The sequence below is a fragment of the Candoia aspera genome, chromosome 9, assembly GCF_035149785.1.
Source record: "Candoia aspera isolate rCanAsp1 chromosome 9, rCanAsp1.hap2, whole genome shotgun sequence".
Classification (NCBI taxonomy): Eukaryota; Metazoa; Chordata; class Lepidosauria; order Squamata; family Boidae; genus Candoia; species Candoia aspera.
Window position 1 is genome coordinate 11,734,998 of NC_086161.1, and position 13,632 is coordinate 11,748,629.

A 13,632-nucleotide genomic window follows, 5' to 3' on the forward strand; every position below is an offset into this window, starting at 1 on the left:
CTTAGCTTTTCCCTTTTTCTTTTAACTTGCTCTTCTATGTCTTTAAACATTATTGCTAAAAAAATACATTTCAGGACCTGATGATGTGGAATTAAGAAGTTCAGCAAATCTGTATTCTAATATGGCCAGACTATAATCAACCATGCCATTTTAGAATTTTCTATAGAATTTCAAATAAAATTGATATTTCATAATTCTTTTCATAAAGACCAAAAAGATAGAGATCCTACAGGTTAAAACAACAGAAGATGTTTTTGCAAATCTTTGTTTGCTAAGTGAGTTTCTGTTATAATACATTTTTTCAACCAGGATTTCTTCTTTTTTTCTAAAAGAGAATATGTGGGCCTTTAGAAGCATACAGTTGGTAGGATTTATCAACTTTTGCATCCCAGTCTTAAAGTACGTGAAAAAATCATACCTGATAGAATTCTGTCTTTAAAATGCAGCTGCCCTTACTAAGGATAGGAGCTGGAATATCCTTTTTAAAAATCAGTTTAAAAAAATCAATTTAAATATTTCTTTTAAAAGCTATGTTAAGTTTTATTTCAAACAGCACCAAATCCTAGCCAGTTTGGTCTAGCGGTTAAGGTGCTGGGCTAGAAACTAGGAGTCTGTGAGTTCCAGTCCCCTTAGGCACGAAAGCTGACTGGGTAACCTTGGGCCAGTCCCCCTCTCTCAGCCCAACTCACCTCACAGGGTTGTTGTGAGGAAAAACAGGAGATGAAAGGAGTATTAGGTATGTTCACAGCCCTGAGTTATTTATAAAAATAATAAAGGCAGGATAAAAATTAAATAAATAAATTATGCCACTCCTGACTTAGAAAGCCCTGCTCCTTTTTGTTCTGCAAGTCATTTCCAATCAGTCGAATGGTTGGCTTCTCCTTTTTGTACAGATGGTTCTGCTCTACTTCAGTTATGGCTTTAAAAATATGAATAAACATTCAGAAGCCCCAGTGGGCCTATTTTGTAATATAAGCACTTTTAGGAAGAATGGGACTGGTACCAAGCATAGAACAAGCTGTACTAGTCTCATATAGTCAACCTGCTTGGGCTCTGAACTCAGTATAAGAAATACAGTACTGTAATTAAATACAATAGAAAGGAATATTTCTGCCCCTGTTATGATAATATGCAAGTCCTGGGCTGGGTTCACACATGCATTAAGCCCTGCTTGGTTTAGCCAAAGCTCACTGAATAACAATTGATTGGGGTTGCACAACATGTTAAGCCCTAAATAACTAGAACATCTGGTTACCTACAACATTTATTTATTTATTCATTCACTCATTAAATTTATATTGCCACCCATCTCACAAAAAAGTTACTCTGGGTGGTATACAATAAAAAATAAAATAAAATAAGTTTTCAACATGCTAAACAAACCACATCATGTTCTCATATTGTGAGCTGTATTTTCTGACCTTGCTTAGAGGGCAGCCTTTTGTATAATTTATTTTATTTTATTTATTTTCTATCCCACCTTTATTACTTTTATAAATAACTCAAGGCAGGGAACTTACCTAATACTCCTTCCTCCTCCTATTTTCCCCACAACCACCACCCTATGACGTGAGTTGGGCTGAGAGTGACTGGCCCTAGGTCACCCAGCCGGCTTTCATGCCTAAAATGGGACTAGAACTCACCATCTCCTGGATTCTAGCCTGTTGCCTTAACCACTAGACCAAACTGGCTCTCATCATGACTGGGGAATTCTGGGAGTTGAAGTCTATACATCTTCCAGTGGCCAAGGTTGAGAAACACTGGTATAATATTTCAAGAGGGGAAGGTTTAGACCAGTGTTCTCAGCCTGAGCAACTTTAAGGTATATGGACTTCAGCTCCCAGAATCCCCCAGCCAGCCTTCAAATCTGGGAGTTGAAGTCCATACATCTTAAAGTTGCTGAGGCTGAGAAATACTGGTCTAAACCTTCCCCTCCTGAAACATCTCCTAAAGATCCTGTTTTCCTTCTAGAAATCCAGATCATGTTTAGTAATACATTAAGTTATAAACTATGGTTAGGATTCATTGGATTCACACAAGATGCTCAACCAAAATGTGGTCATGTGAACCCAGTCATTCTGCGAATTAGCATATTGTGGAAATTCAAACAATTGTCGCTTATTCAATAGACAATAGTCAAGCAAACTAAAGCTTAGAATGCTGTGTGAACTCAAAGCAAGAATGGGGGGTGGGAGGCCTTTCTTCTTTCCCACATATTTCTCAACTCAAGCCCACATTTGTTCCAGGTAAGGAGGATGGGGAGGGGGGAGATATCTTGAAGTAAATTACTTATGCAGATTAGCAAAAATCAAGAGATATTTCCTCCTCCAAAGAGCACATACATTTTGCTGATATTACCAGAATGGGTTTGGTTTTTTTTAACAATACTGTAAAGAGTTTAAGTGGAGCTGTCACTGATTAAAGAATATGTTATGGGCTTACTGCCTTCTGTCAGAATCAGATTAATTGTGAATTACATTTGCATCTTGCCAAAGACTATTTATCTGTTAGGTATTATGTACTCTTATTTATTAAGAATGCATAAAAGAAAAGCACAAATACTTTTTAAAAAATACTAAAAAAATTTTTAAAGGTATGCAAGGAAATGAAAATGATTCAAAATGGGAAGAATGCTGATCTATTATTTTATTCCAGTCCCCCAAAAAGGAAACACGGTAGATTCAAAATATTATTGGAATATAGAGAAAGTGGCTGGCAGTGCCCAGTGATGAGGAAAAAATAAACTCCAGGACAAGCACATGAGCTGCTTCTGTACCTACCACAATTCTTGGCCTGTAGGAATCAGCAATAACCGTTTGCTCAGACAGATCTTCTCAATTGCTGGGTTCAGCTGCAAAGTAACTGGCAGACTGGCAACACATAAACCAGGCTTTCATTAAACCATAATCTGTTGCTGGGGTCAATATCAACCAAGGGTGGATGGGACTAACCAAGGTCAATTTTGTTGTTATTTGTGGTACTGTTCGTTAAAGTAGTATGGGGGTTGATGAACAATCCGAAACTTCATGAAGGGGTTGATGAGCCGAAGAGTTTGGGAGCCCTGCTTCAGTGTGTTATACAAATACAGGCCTTACAGGTTGGAACCCACAATTTATGTGTGTGGCGTGAACCCAAACTATTACAGGTTATCACTCAAACCACGATGAAGGGCACTGGAGTTTAGAACCTTGTCAACCAGTGGCTTTAAAACTACAGCTTTGCAGCATACCCAGTTTATCAGCCTGAGTTGAAGAAGAGTATGGAACTAAGTTAGAAGAAAACTCGTATCTGCATATGCTAGTTGTATTGTTTGAGGTTTCATTAAGAGCAGTGTTTCTCAACCTTGACAACTTTAAGATGTGTGGACTTCAACTCCCAGAATTGAGCTGGCTGGGGAATTCTGGGAGTTGAAGTCCACACATCTTAAAGTTGTCAAGGTTGAGAAACACTGATTTAGAGCACCGCAGGCAGTTTCCGCCCTCTGTCTCTCGTCTGAATACGCTACCCACGCCCGGGCTCCCGACGCGTCGGCGGCGGCTGAAGCAGAGCGAGTCCGCTAGGGGGAGACAGGCCGAGGACTGCGGGGGGGTGGTCAGGAGCGCGCGCGCGTCGGGGGCGGCTCCAGCACTCGGGGCTGGCCTGGGGGCGGTGCGCGGGCGGCAGGAGGGGGTGTGGCCGTGGAGGGCGGGGCCGGGTTGACGCGCGGCAGGGCCAGGCAGTGAGTATAGGCTGCGCTGTCAGGCCGGTGTCAGTCTGATGAAGATTGGCATGCAGGTAAGCTGTCATTCAGAGAGCCGAGTTGCGGCGCGTCGCAGACTCGCAGGGGCGGGCAAAGCGGGCTTGCGCTCGCAGCAGCAACAAGCTGCAGCAGCTGCTGCTGCTGCTGCCACCACCGCGAAGGGCTAAGCAGGCTGCGGCCGCGACCGAGGCTTGTAGCGGGGGAGGAAGGGTGGCGTGCGGGGCTTGATCTTCGGGGCTGCTGCTGCCGCCCCCGGTCCGTCCGGCCGCTCTTGCCCGGAACTTTGGCTGGGCTTGAAGCCTTGGAGTAGCGGGAAGAGAGGCGTCGCCGGTGGGGCGGACGGGGCGAAAGAGTCGCCGAGCGGACGGGGACGGGGAGGCGACACTGTTCCGGAGGATCCGATGGGCTTTCTGGGCTGGGGGACTTCCAGGGCTGCGCTGCAGGTGTGATCCTGGCGGCGGGCGAGCCGGGCGGGCGGCCCCCGCGGCGGTCGGAGGAACAGAGCCACTGGGCTTGCAGCAGCGGGGACCCAGCCGCGGCGGGAGGGAAGGCTGGCACGGCGAGGGGTCGAGTCGGGGGGGATGGAGAAAGGGGCGAGAGCGGGAGAGGTGGGCTCGCTCGGGGGAGGTTGCCAGGCTGAAGGCGAAGTTGCGGGAGGCCGGGCGGGCTCCGCTGCAGGCGGCGCGGGGGGGGGGGGGGGCTCGCGCGCGCCCGGGAACGGGGCGGCGGCGTCCCGTCTTAGGGGCTTCGGAGGGGGAAGGACTCGCTCGCGGCCGCCGCGGTTCCGGGAGGCTCGGGAGGAGTCGCCGAACCGGCCTTGGACGTTTGGAACGGGCCGGCGGTCACGGGGGTGGGGTTCGCGGAGGAGGGGCGAGGCGGCGCGCGGGGAGGCTGCTGCGGGCGGCTTCGGAGCGCCGAGCCGGACGGCCGCCGAAGCCTTTCCTCGCCGGCCGAGCGCAGGGACGGCGGCTCCGCGGTGGGCGGCGCGGGAAGGACCGGCCGGAGGCGGCCTCGGAGTGGCCCGGCGGGGGCTTGGGGAGGAGCGCGGCTTGGAGCCTAGCCTCCGCGACCTTGCAGCTAGGGCCGGGCGGAGGCGATCCCTCGTCCGCGCGGCGTTGGCGGCCTGGCGAAGACGAGCCTGCCGATGGGCGGAGGGAGGGAGGGGACGAGGACAGTCCGGGACTTGGAGCGGCTTCTCCCGGACGGGCAGCGCTCCGGAGGACCTGCACAGCCTTGCCTTGGCTCCCGGGGGCGAGCCGGGGGCGGGGGCGGGGGTGGAGGCGAGGCGGACACGGCTGGTGGCTTTGTTGGCCGGAGCGGGAGGGGACCGGCAGCCGGACCTCCGCAACTTCAGCTCGCCGTTGCTTCTCGCCGCTTCTTTTGCCAGGGAGACAAAGGGACGCGCGCTGCTGTCCCCGCGGGCTCCGGAGGAGGGGGGCCGATCTCTCCCTCCCCCGTCGCAGAGCCGCTGGGGGGCAGCGGGGCCGGCGGAGCTCCTCGTCGCCTCCTTTGGGGCTTTTCCATCCCCCAGCGAAGCGCCTTCCCCCGGCTGGCCCTTCTTTGGCAGACGCAAGTGACCGGCTTCCCAACTCCTGTTCGGCCGCCGCCGACCTGAAAGCCGGCGGCGATCTTGCCGCCTCGGAAGAGAGCGAGGCCGGCGCGGCGGGGCGTACTTTGCCCAGCGCGTTGAGCTTGGGGCGACCCAGACGCCGCGCTCGTCCCCCGCGGGTCTTTTCCCTTTTCAGAAGCGGGAAGGGACCCGCGGACAGCTGACGAGGGTCCCTAAAAGGCTGGCGGCAGAGGAGAGACGAAGCAACTCTCCCAGACGTCTTTTTAAACGAGAGCGCGTTGTAGAATGGGCTGATTTTGATTCTCTAATGATGATTCTGCATCATTAGAAAACCAACCGATTTTAATCCGGGGAAGCTTATTTCCGTGTGAACAAACGTGGGATCCCTTTGGGCAGCTGGACGCGCGGTCTTTGCTCCCAAGTTGGTGGCTGAATAGATTTAGATGATGAAAATAATAATAGTTCCTGGGATCATTGATTTAATGGACTTATACAACAGCCACACTACTGTAAACTTACAAAGCAAGCCTCTCCTTTTGAGTTGTTTTTCTGTTTCGATGGGAAGGCTCTTCATTGGGTCGGTTGAGATAGAAAGCAGACCACCTTCCCTCTCCGCTTATTTCTCTAACCACCAGCCAGCGGCTTCGGCCGCACCTTTGGGTATCCTTCCAGCGGGTCCGAAAGCCGCATCCGATGAACTCCAAGCCCTGGAAGGGCAGTAGCATAGCCACAGATTGCATGCGCGGATTTGCGGTAAGTTAGTGAGGAAATGGAAAGGAAAAAATGGTGCGGTGCTGGTCCCCAGTGGGGCTGAGCCGAAGAGCCAACAAGCTGGGTTGTAATAAAACAAGCCTGTATTTCTCTGGAAAAGTTCGGTGTCTTCCTTTATCGAAAATTGTTGCCCAGCCCACAGATCTGCTTCACTCTGAGCTGGTAATCTAAGCAGGCTTTGATGGGTTTGAAAGTGACCTGAGGAGCCCAGGAAAGGAAAAGCCAACTGAAGTTCCAGGGAAAGGTCGCAGCCCCCCCCCCCGCCCAATGCACAAAAAGACCCCCCCCCCAGGATGTCCTAATTTGTGCTACATTTTTAACAAAGGGAAAAACTTTTCTGGAAGTCCACAAATGAAAGCTGTGTGCAGTAAAATGTGTATCTTAACTCTTGTCTTTCTTTAGGTGGGTGAGTTATTTCCCTCCCCCCTCTTTTTTCTTTTTCAAGGGTTGGGATTTCTAAATACTTTTCTTGTTTTTAATCCTGCCCTTCCTCCACAGATCTCAGACTTTGTAGAAGCCCTTGGAGATAGGCTAGCACCAAGGGAGCAGCGGACCCGGCTCAGAGCAGATTTCCTGGCTGGAGGAAATCTGAACAAGAGTTTCTAAATCCTGGCAACTCAGTGGCTTCATTGTCACACAGCCATTGTGTGCCGGCATTCAAATGATCTCTAGTGAAATTAACGGAGGAAGATGACCTGATCTTGGAGTTTATTGGGACTGGGTTGGTGGTGATGGTCCTACGGAATCTGCCCTTTCTGCAGCAAATGCTCAGGATGCAAAATCTTTTTGAGCAAAGCTCTTCAAGCGCTGCTTTCCTTTAGAAGATGTAGCTGCCGTCCTCTTGCTTCACAGAGCAGCTTAACCTGAGTCGGTAAAAGGCTTCATGGCGGCACTCAGGCAACAAATTAAGCTTGGTTAGTTTGAACCTTCCTTAGATTTTAGGGTGAATCTTTGCTTTGATTCACTCCTTTCTATATGTATATAGAAAAAGGGGTTAAATCAGTAGAGTTCAACTTACAGGGTGCACATTGTCACTGAGTTTGCATATCATTCTAAACTATGGTTTAGCCTCTCGAATAAGTCACAATCGACCATAGTTGCTGGGTTGATACAGTACATCACATTATTTATCGTGTTTCATTTTCGCATGGAATTGGTGGCTGGGTTTCTGGAGATTCAAAGATCAGATGTTCAGTGGACTACCAGAGTGTGTAGCCGATACAGAGAAATTGTTGACCTACTTTCTAGCTCCCCAGCCTATTTTTCCAGCATAGGTAAATGTATTTGTGTTTTAGAAACTGAGAGCCATAAATGCTATTGAGGAGAGCAACAACGTTTGTGTGGAATTCATAGAAAATGCTTATGAATAGCAATAGTTTAACATTGAGTATAAGAAGAACTTTTTGCCCATAAGGCCAAATCTAGTATTTTCCCATTGTGGCCAAACAAATGTTTTTGGAACTAAAAGTATCCCCCTGCTTGTGTTTCCCAGCACCTGTTATGATGCTGGTTGCCTCTGATCCTGAAGGTTTCTTGTTAATATTATGGTCCATTGAGTCAGTCCTAACTCCTGGCAACATTTTTGAAAGTGGCTCACCAGTAGCTTCTTCCTAATGCTGAAAGGGAATAACTGTCCCAAGATCACCCAGCTGCTTTTGTGCCTAAGGCAGGACTAGAACTCACGGTCTCCTGGTTTCTAGCCTGGTGTCTTCACCACTAGGCCAAACTGGCTCTCTTGATCCTGGAGGTAACTTACAGCGATTGGGAACAATCACCATTGAAGTCTTACCCTCTGTGAGCTTGTTTTATTTCTTTTTAAGCCATCCAAATTTCCTGCCAATGCTCACTTTGTGTTGCTATGCTGCATAATGATGTACAGAACTACTTCTCAACCACACCCATCTGGTAAATTTCCCCTTTTCTTCTCCATAGTGGTGGGACCTTCAGCCTTTTGCATCTTTCTTTGCTTCATGGCACTGAAACCCTTTGTTGTAAGGGGAAGGAAGCGCAGGCGTGAAAGGTACTGTTCCTATGGAAGCTGTTGTGATTTTAAAAAATAACTAAATATGAGGGTCCAACATGAGCAATAAGTTGTGCCAAGTTGACTAGTTAATGTGGCCTGAGGCAAAACATTGAGAAACACAGCTTTCTGTCCAGTTGGTTCAACTTTAGTGGATCGAATAACAGATAATAGCAAGATTTATGGGCCTATAAATTACTAAGTAGTAAAGCTGCAAAAAGGGATGATACTGTCCTGTATGCTGTGCAGGGGAACATTGGGGCAAAAGGAAGACAAATCATAGTTTTCCTTCTGTATTGGGCAGGCCCCATCATGAGGACTGCGCCCTATTTTAAGAGTCCAGACAAAGGGTGAAAAGAAATGCAACAAGGACAATTAGGAGACAAGAAATAAAGTCCTAGGAGAGACTGAAAGAGTTGGGTATGCTTATCCTTGAGAAAAAGATGCCAGAGAGAGGAATAGCATAGCACTATTAACCTACCTGCAACACAGAGGAAGGGAGTGATCTGTTCTGTAAGTTGCCAAGAAAACTGCAGGGACTTGATTCTGCAGGAACCAGGAGTCAGTATCAACCCAGAGTTCGGGGCTTAGAGTAATGGTCTTAAGTTCCAGGAAGGCAGGTTACGGTTAAATGGTGGGGGAAGTGGTAGGAGTAGTTGGACAGTAGAACCAATTCCCAAAGGAGGTGATGAGTCCATCACTGGAGATGTTCAAGCAGAAGCGTATTTATTTATCAAATTTGTATAGCCACCCAACTCAGGTATGTGACTGGACAGATAGTTGGATTCTTCTTTGGAGAAGGAGGTTGGGCTCTTCGAGTGGTTGGTCCTACCTCGGGTTTCTCAGAGCTAGGTGCAAGTAGGGAAAGGCCCTTAGACTGCTCTCAAGAAAAGATCCAAGAGCAGAAGATTCTGGAGTTCTGTTCTCCCTGTGGACCATCCTGATCCCGCTATTCTGGGCTCAGTTTCCAGAAAGTAAATCTTCCAAACTAGTTTTTCAAACCACGTGTTTTCAATATGGTGTCCTAAATAAAATGGCCTTGTTTCAGAGCTGGATCATTCCAATAACAGCACGAACGATTCCTGGTTCAAGGAATTTACTTCTGGAAACCACTTCTGGAGCTGTATGGCCCAAGAGAAAGTTTGGTGTTTTAGAATTTTCAGTCACAGGATGCTCAAATATCTTACATCCCTAGTAACTTCTTTCAATATTGTTTTAAAGTAGAATTTAGAGGGAAAGATTTGGTTTAACACCCCCCCCCCCATTTTCTTTCATCAAAATAAAATCCCTCAGATTTGCCCAGCTCTCCTGTTAAGCCAAAAAGATGAAGATTCAATGATCAAATTTCTTGACATCGCTTATGGCCTGTAATTCTCTATTCCAATATATTTAGCATGTGTGTTAATTATTTCACTTGGAAGAAACGCCTCGGGTCCTCCCCCACCCCCACTCCCCAAGAATAACATTTCAGTTTGTTCCATCGTAATTGCAGATTTTTGGCTTGCAAACGGTCATCATCAATTACCCAAGTATGTAGATATCTGTGGAAACATTGCAGAAGGGAAAGTTTTCATGGAAACTCAGGGAGTGGCTGACATGCAGATTTGTTTCACAGGTTTAGACAATAAAACACGATTTATAAATAGTTTAATAAAAATGCAGTGGCATTAACATAATTACTGATGCTGCAAGTTTAGCTTTAGCAGAGGCTGCCTGCAAAGTGTTATGGAGAAAAGTTGTGTGTGCTGTTTGGATTGCAACGGAGCTGGCTTTCTTTGGTTTCTGGTTACACAGACCTTCTGTGCAGGGCCTTTACGCAAAGGCCTGTCTCACTAAAAGCACATCCCTCCATGTAACAAGAAACCCTAAACCGAGCAGGATATTTTAAAACTGAAGCAGTGAAGATTAGATTAGGTCTCCTCCAAACCGTGCTCTTCTGTTATTATTTTTGGCTGGAATGTGGAGGAAGGCAGCTGTCTCCGACAAGGGTCAGGATGTCAGTTTGGGTTTCAAGGATGGGGTGGAATGAGGGATTCCTCCCCCCTTGTTTTTCTTTCTCCTTTTCTACAAGTCCCTTGGAAAGTCAGGGTGGGATGTTGTATCCCTTGTGTTGAAAGAAGACTTTTGCACAGCACAGGATGATGGGGAGGAGACAATCTCTAGTTGTAAACAATCTCTAGTTGTAAAAATTGTAATCCTCAATTGCCTGCAATAAAATAATGTTTGAACAGAAGAATTCATCGTACTGTCATTTTAGTTTGCATTTTTCATTGTTGTAAGCTACCCGAAGTGTTGTATAAACAGAAAGGTGGGAGATACATTGAAAAATTTAAGCATGATAAATACTGCAGGTGTTCATGAAGGTACCAGGAGTTGAGATTTACTGAAAGAGTATGGGTCAATATGGGTCAGTTCAGCCTCCAAGTCTCTATTCCCCATCCTCTTAGTCCCCTACATTTTTTTGAATGGGAAGGAGGATGCGTTTACTTGAATATTCAGTACAGGTATTCCTTGATTTAGAACCACAATTGGGATGGGAAAACTTGTAGTTAAGCAGTACGGTCATTAAGTGAGGCATGTGACGGCACCCAATTTTATGACCTTTTTTGCCACAGTCATTAAGTGAATCATGGTGGTCATTAAGCAAGCCCGGCTTCCCCATTGAATTTGCTTGTCAGAAGCTGGCTGAGAAGGTTGCAAATGGCAATCACATGACCCCAGAACACTGCAACCATCATAAATACATGCCGGTTGCCAAGTGTCCAAATTGCAATCATGTGACCGTGGGGACACTGTAACAGTTGTAAATGCAAGGACCGGTCGTAAGTCACTTTTTCCAGTGCCATCGTTCACTAAACGAATGGTCATAAGTTGAGGACTACCTGTAACTAAGTCCTTAGTCTTCACAAAGACAAACTGGTTGGGCAGGGAGGACACAGACTTTGTCCCCAGGATCTAGGGGTACCTCTGTAAATGATGTTCAATTTATGTATCACTCTCCCTGCAATACAGATAATATGTGCCATATTAGAGTTGCCAGTTGCTGGAAGTTTTCTAAGTGTCTTCTGTTCAACCACTCTAGAGTCCCCTGCTGAATGTATTGCTCATCGCAGGAAGATCTGAAGCAATTGGAGATGGTTGGTTCATTACACTTTTATCCTTTGCACGTGCAGGTTGAATACCTCGACAGAGCTGAAGTCTCCATGTAGCCAGGTAGCCTGAGAAAGCAGGGTTCCTGATCACAAGCACAGTGCTGCTTGCTTTCAAGTGCATCTGAGCAGACCTCCCTCCCAGCCTCCACATGGGGAGGTTGTGGACAGCCGTTTCTAACAGTAAGAGCAGCTTTACTGAGCAGCTCCCCTTCAGCAAATGTGTTCAAGCAGAGGTTGGACAACCCTTGTCAGGGATGTTTTAGCTGGGATCCCTATACTCAGCAAGGGTTTAAACTCATTTGTGTTGTGATGTTCTCCCTTCCCTGAAGCAGATCGTGCATGACTGCAGAATTAATACTCTTCATTTTAGAACTCAGATAATGATCCCAAAACAGATTGTATAAAGGTTCCTTCACCAGGAGATTTCCTGAAAAGGCCTGTACTTTCTTTGCAGAAAGCAAAATAAAAGGCAGTCTGCTGCTGAATTATCTTTTATAATGTAAAGCTCTTTCCCTGCCCATAAGCACAACTGATAACCCTTTTGCTTCACAGTAGTTTTAGTTACATCTGAATGCTTTTTCCAATCCAATTAGTGTTTGCAGAAGGAAGGGGGTGATGGATTATTTTGGACTACTAATCGGGATCAAGATTTGGACAAAAGGATAAGATACATAGGTTTATGATGGGAAGCCAATGTAAGCCCTTGCAAATTGGAGCTGAAAATAATGCAAACTTGTACACCAGCAAAGCTTGCTCATAAGATCTTTGGTTTAGGCTGGGCTGTAATACATATATAAATATGTAAGATACATATCATGCAATCTCTTTCATGGTAAGCAACATTATGCAGAGTGCAGAAGAGAAATAAGAATAAGCCAGAGAAATTAAAAATACTGTATGAGATAAAACTTAGCTAAATCTAGTCTACACTACACCATTCGCTATACTTTTCCATACTTTCTGTTCTTGCAAGCCATCCCTCTCTCCCTCCCTCCCTCCCTCCCTCCCTCCCTTGAATTAAAGTTTGATCCATTAAGAAATGGAAGGATCAGTGACTGCAGTCTCAGATTTCTTCTCATGTAGCTTCTGAGGTTTTCACTGAAATCAGATGTTGAAATCATTAACATATGAAATCATATACGAAGTAGATAATAAAGAATCGTAATCTCATCAACTTATTTTACAGTTGTGCAAATAACTATATGTCATCATGATAGTGTATCTGTTAATACATGCAGAAAGTAATGGTGCCTCTTATCCTTTCCATATTTCGGTAATTAGTTTTTTTTTAAATTTCAGTTAGAAATACATTTAATTCCCCATCTCAAGGATCCTTAAAAAAAAAAAAAGTTTTGCTTCTCTGACTTGAGAGCTAGCTTTTGGTTCTAATGGGTTGAGAAATGAAATTCTCTTCCTGAGCTTTTATGCCCTATGAAATGGGGCTATCATAATGGGACTGCAAAAATCCAAGTAACTTCTAGATGACAGAAAAGAGTTTTCTACGTCTTTGGTGCATCTAGCAGTTGTCCAGATCTTTGCAGCCTAGATACAACATCCCTGCTTAAAACTCAATCCCTCTACTTTGTACCAATGCCATAATAGCTACACCACTCTGTGTCTCATCCAATGAATGATGTATGGACAGCTTTTTAAATGTAGAGATCTGTCCCCACGTTTGCTTTCTGTAGACTTTCCATTGGAACTGTTAAAGATTGAGCCTAATAGTATAAAGAAAGCTGATATCATGCTATCTGGCTTTTTAATATAAAAGACATACGCTGGGGACTCTAAAACGTTTATAGGTATGTGGGCTTCCCTACTGCATTCCTTGAAATATAAATGAATCTTCATCAAATGGGCATTCATCTTGAGACACACCTACCTGTACACATACCTGTAATGGTAGAACTCCGGTATTTCTGCTTAACTCAGGCTCTGCTTTTGTTAATTCCCACTTAAGCAATTTTGTCATTGGAACACTCTCTGGGGAATGTCGTGTTGCAGTGAAATGTCTGAGCAAGGTGTTAGTAGATGTAGGATGAACGTTTTATTTATTTATTTATTTATTTATTTTTCTTTAGCAAATTTATGTAGCCACCCATCTCACAAAACATGACTCTGGATGGTGTACAGCACACAAATATATTAATGCAAATTGTACTCCAAGAAGCCACAATATTCCATGTAGATGGAATAATAGCTGATTACATATATTCTGGGCCTAGGATCTCACAACTGGTAAAGGTTGGTCTTGAACTAACATTTTCTGATGTGTTGGGGTGAACTATAGAGCATAAGGTCCTAACCTCCAGATATGGCAGGCAAACACTCTTGCCTGAAACCATGGCTCTTCAGATGTTGCTCAGATGTGAATTCCCAG

At 45.7% G+C, this 13,632-nt stretch overlaps 1 protein-coding gene across 2 annotated transcripts in view; it reads left to right on the plus strand.

Moving 5' to 3' along the window:
- The first annotated feature begins 3,738 nt into the window (after positions 1-3,738).
- Positions 3,739-13,632, plus strand: part of PKNOX2 (PBX/knotted 1 homeobox 2) — a 275,457-nt gene continuing 265,563 nt past the window's right edge. For both annotated transcript variants that reach the window (XM_063311480.1, XM_063311478.1), the window contains exon 1: positions 3,739-3,774. The gene's annotated coding sequence lies outside the window, so the exon portion shown is untranslated. The remainder of the gene's footprint in view (positions 3,775-13,632) is intronic.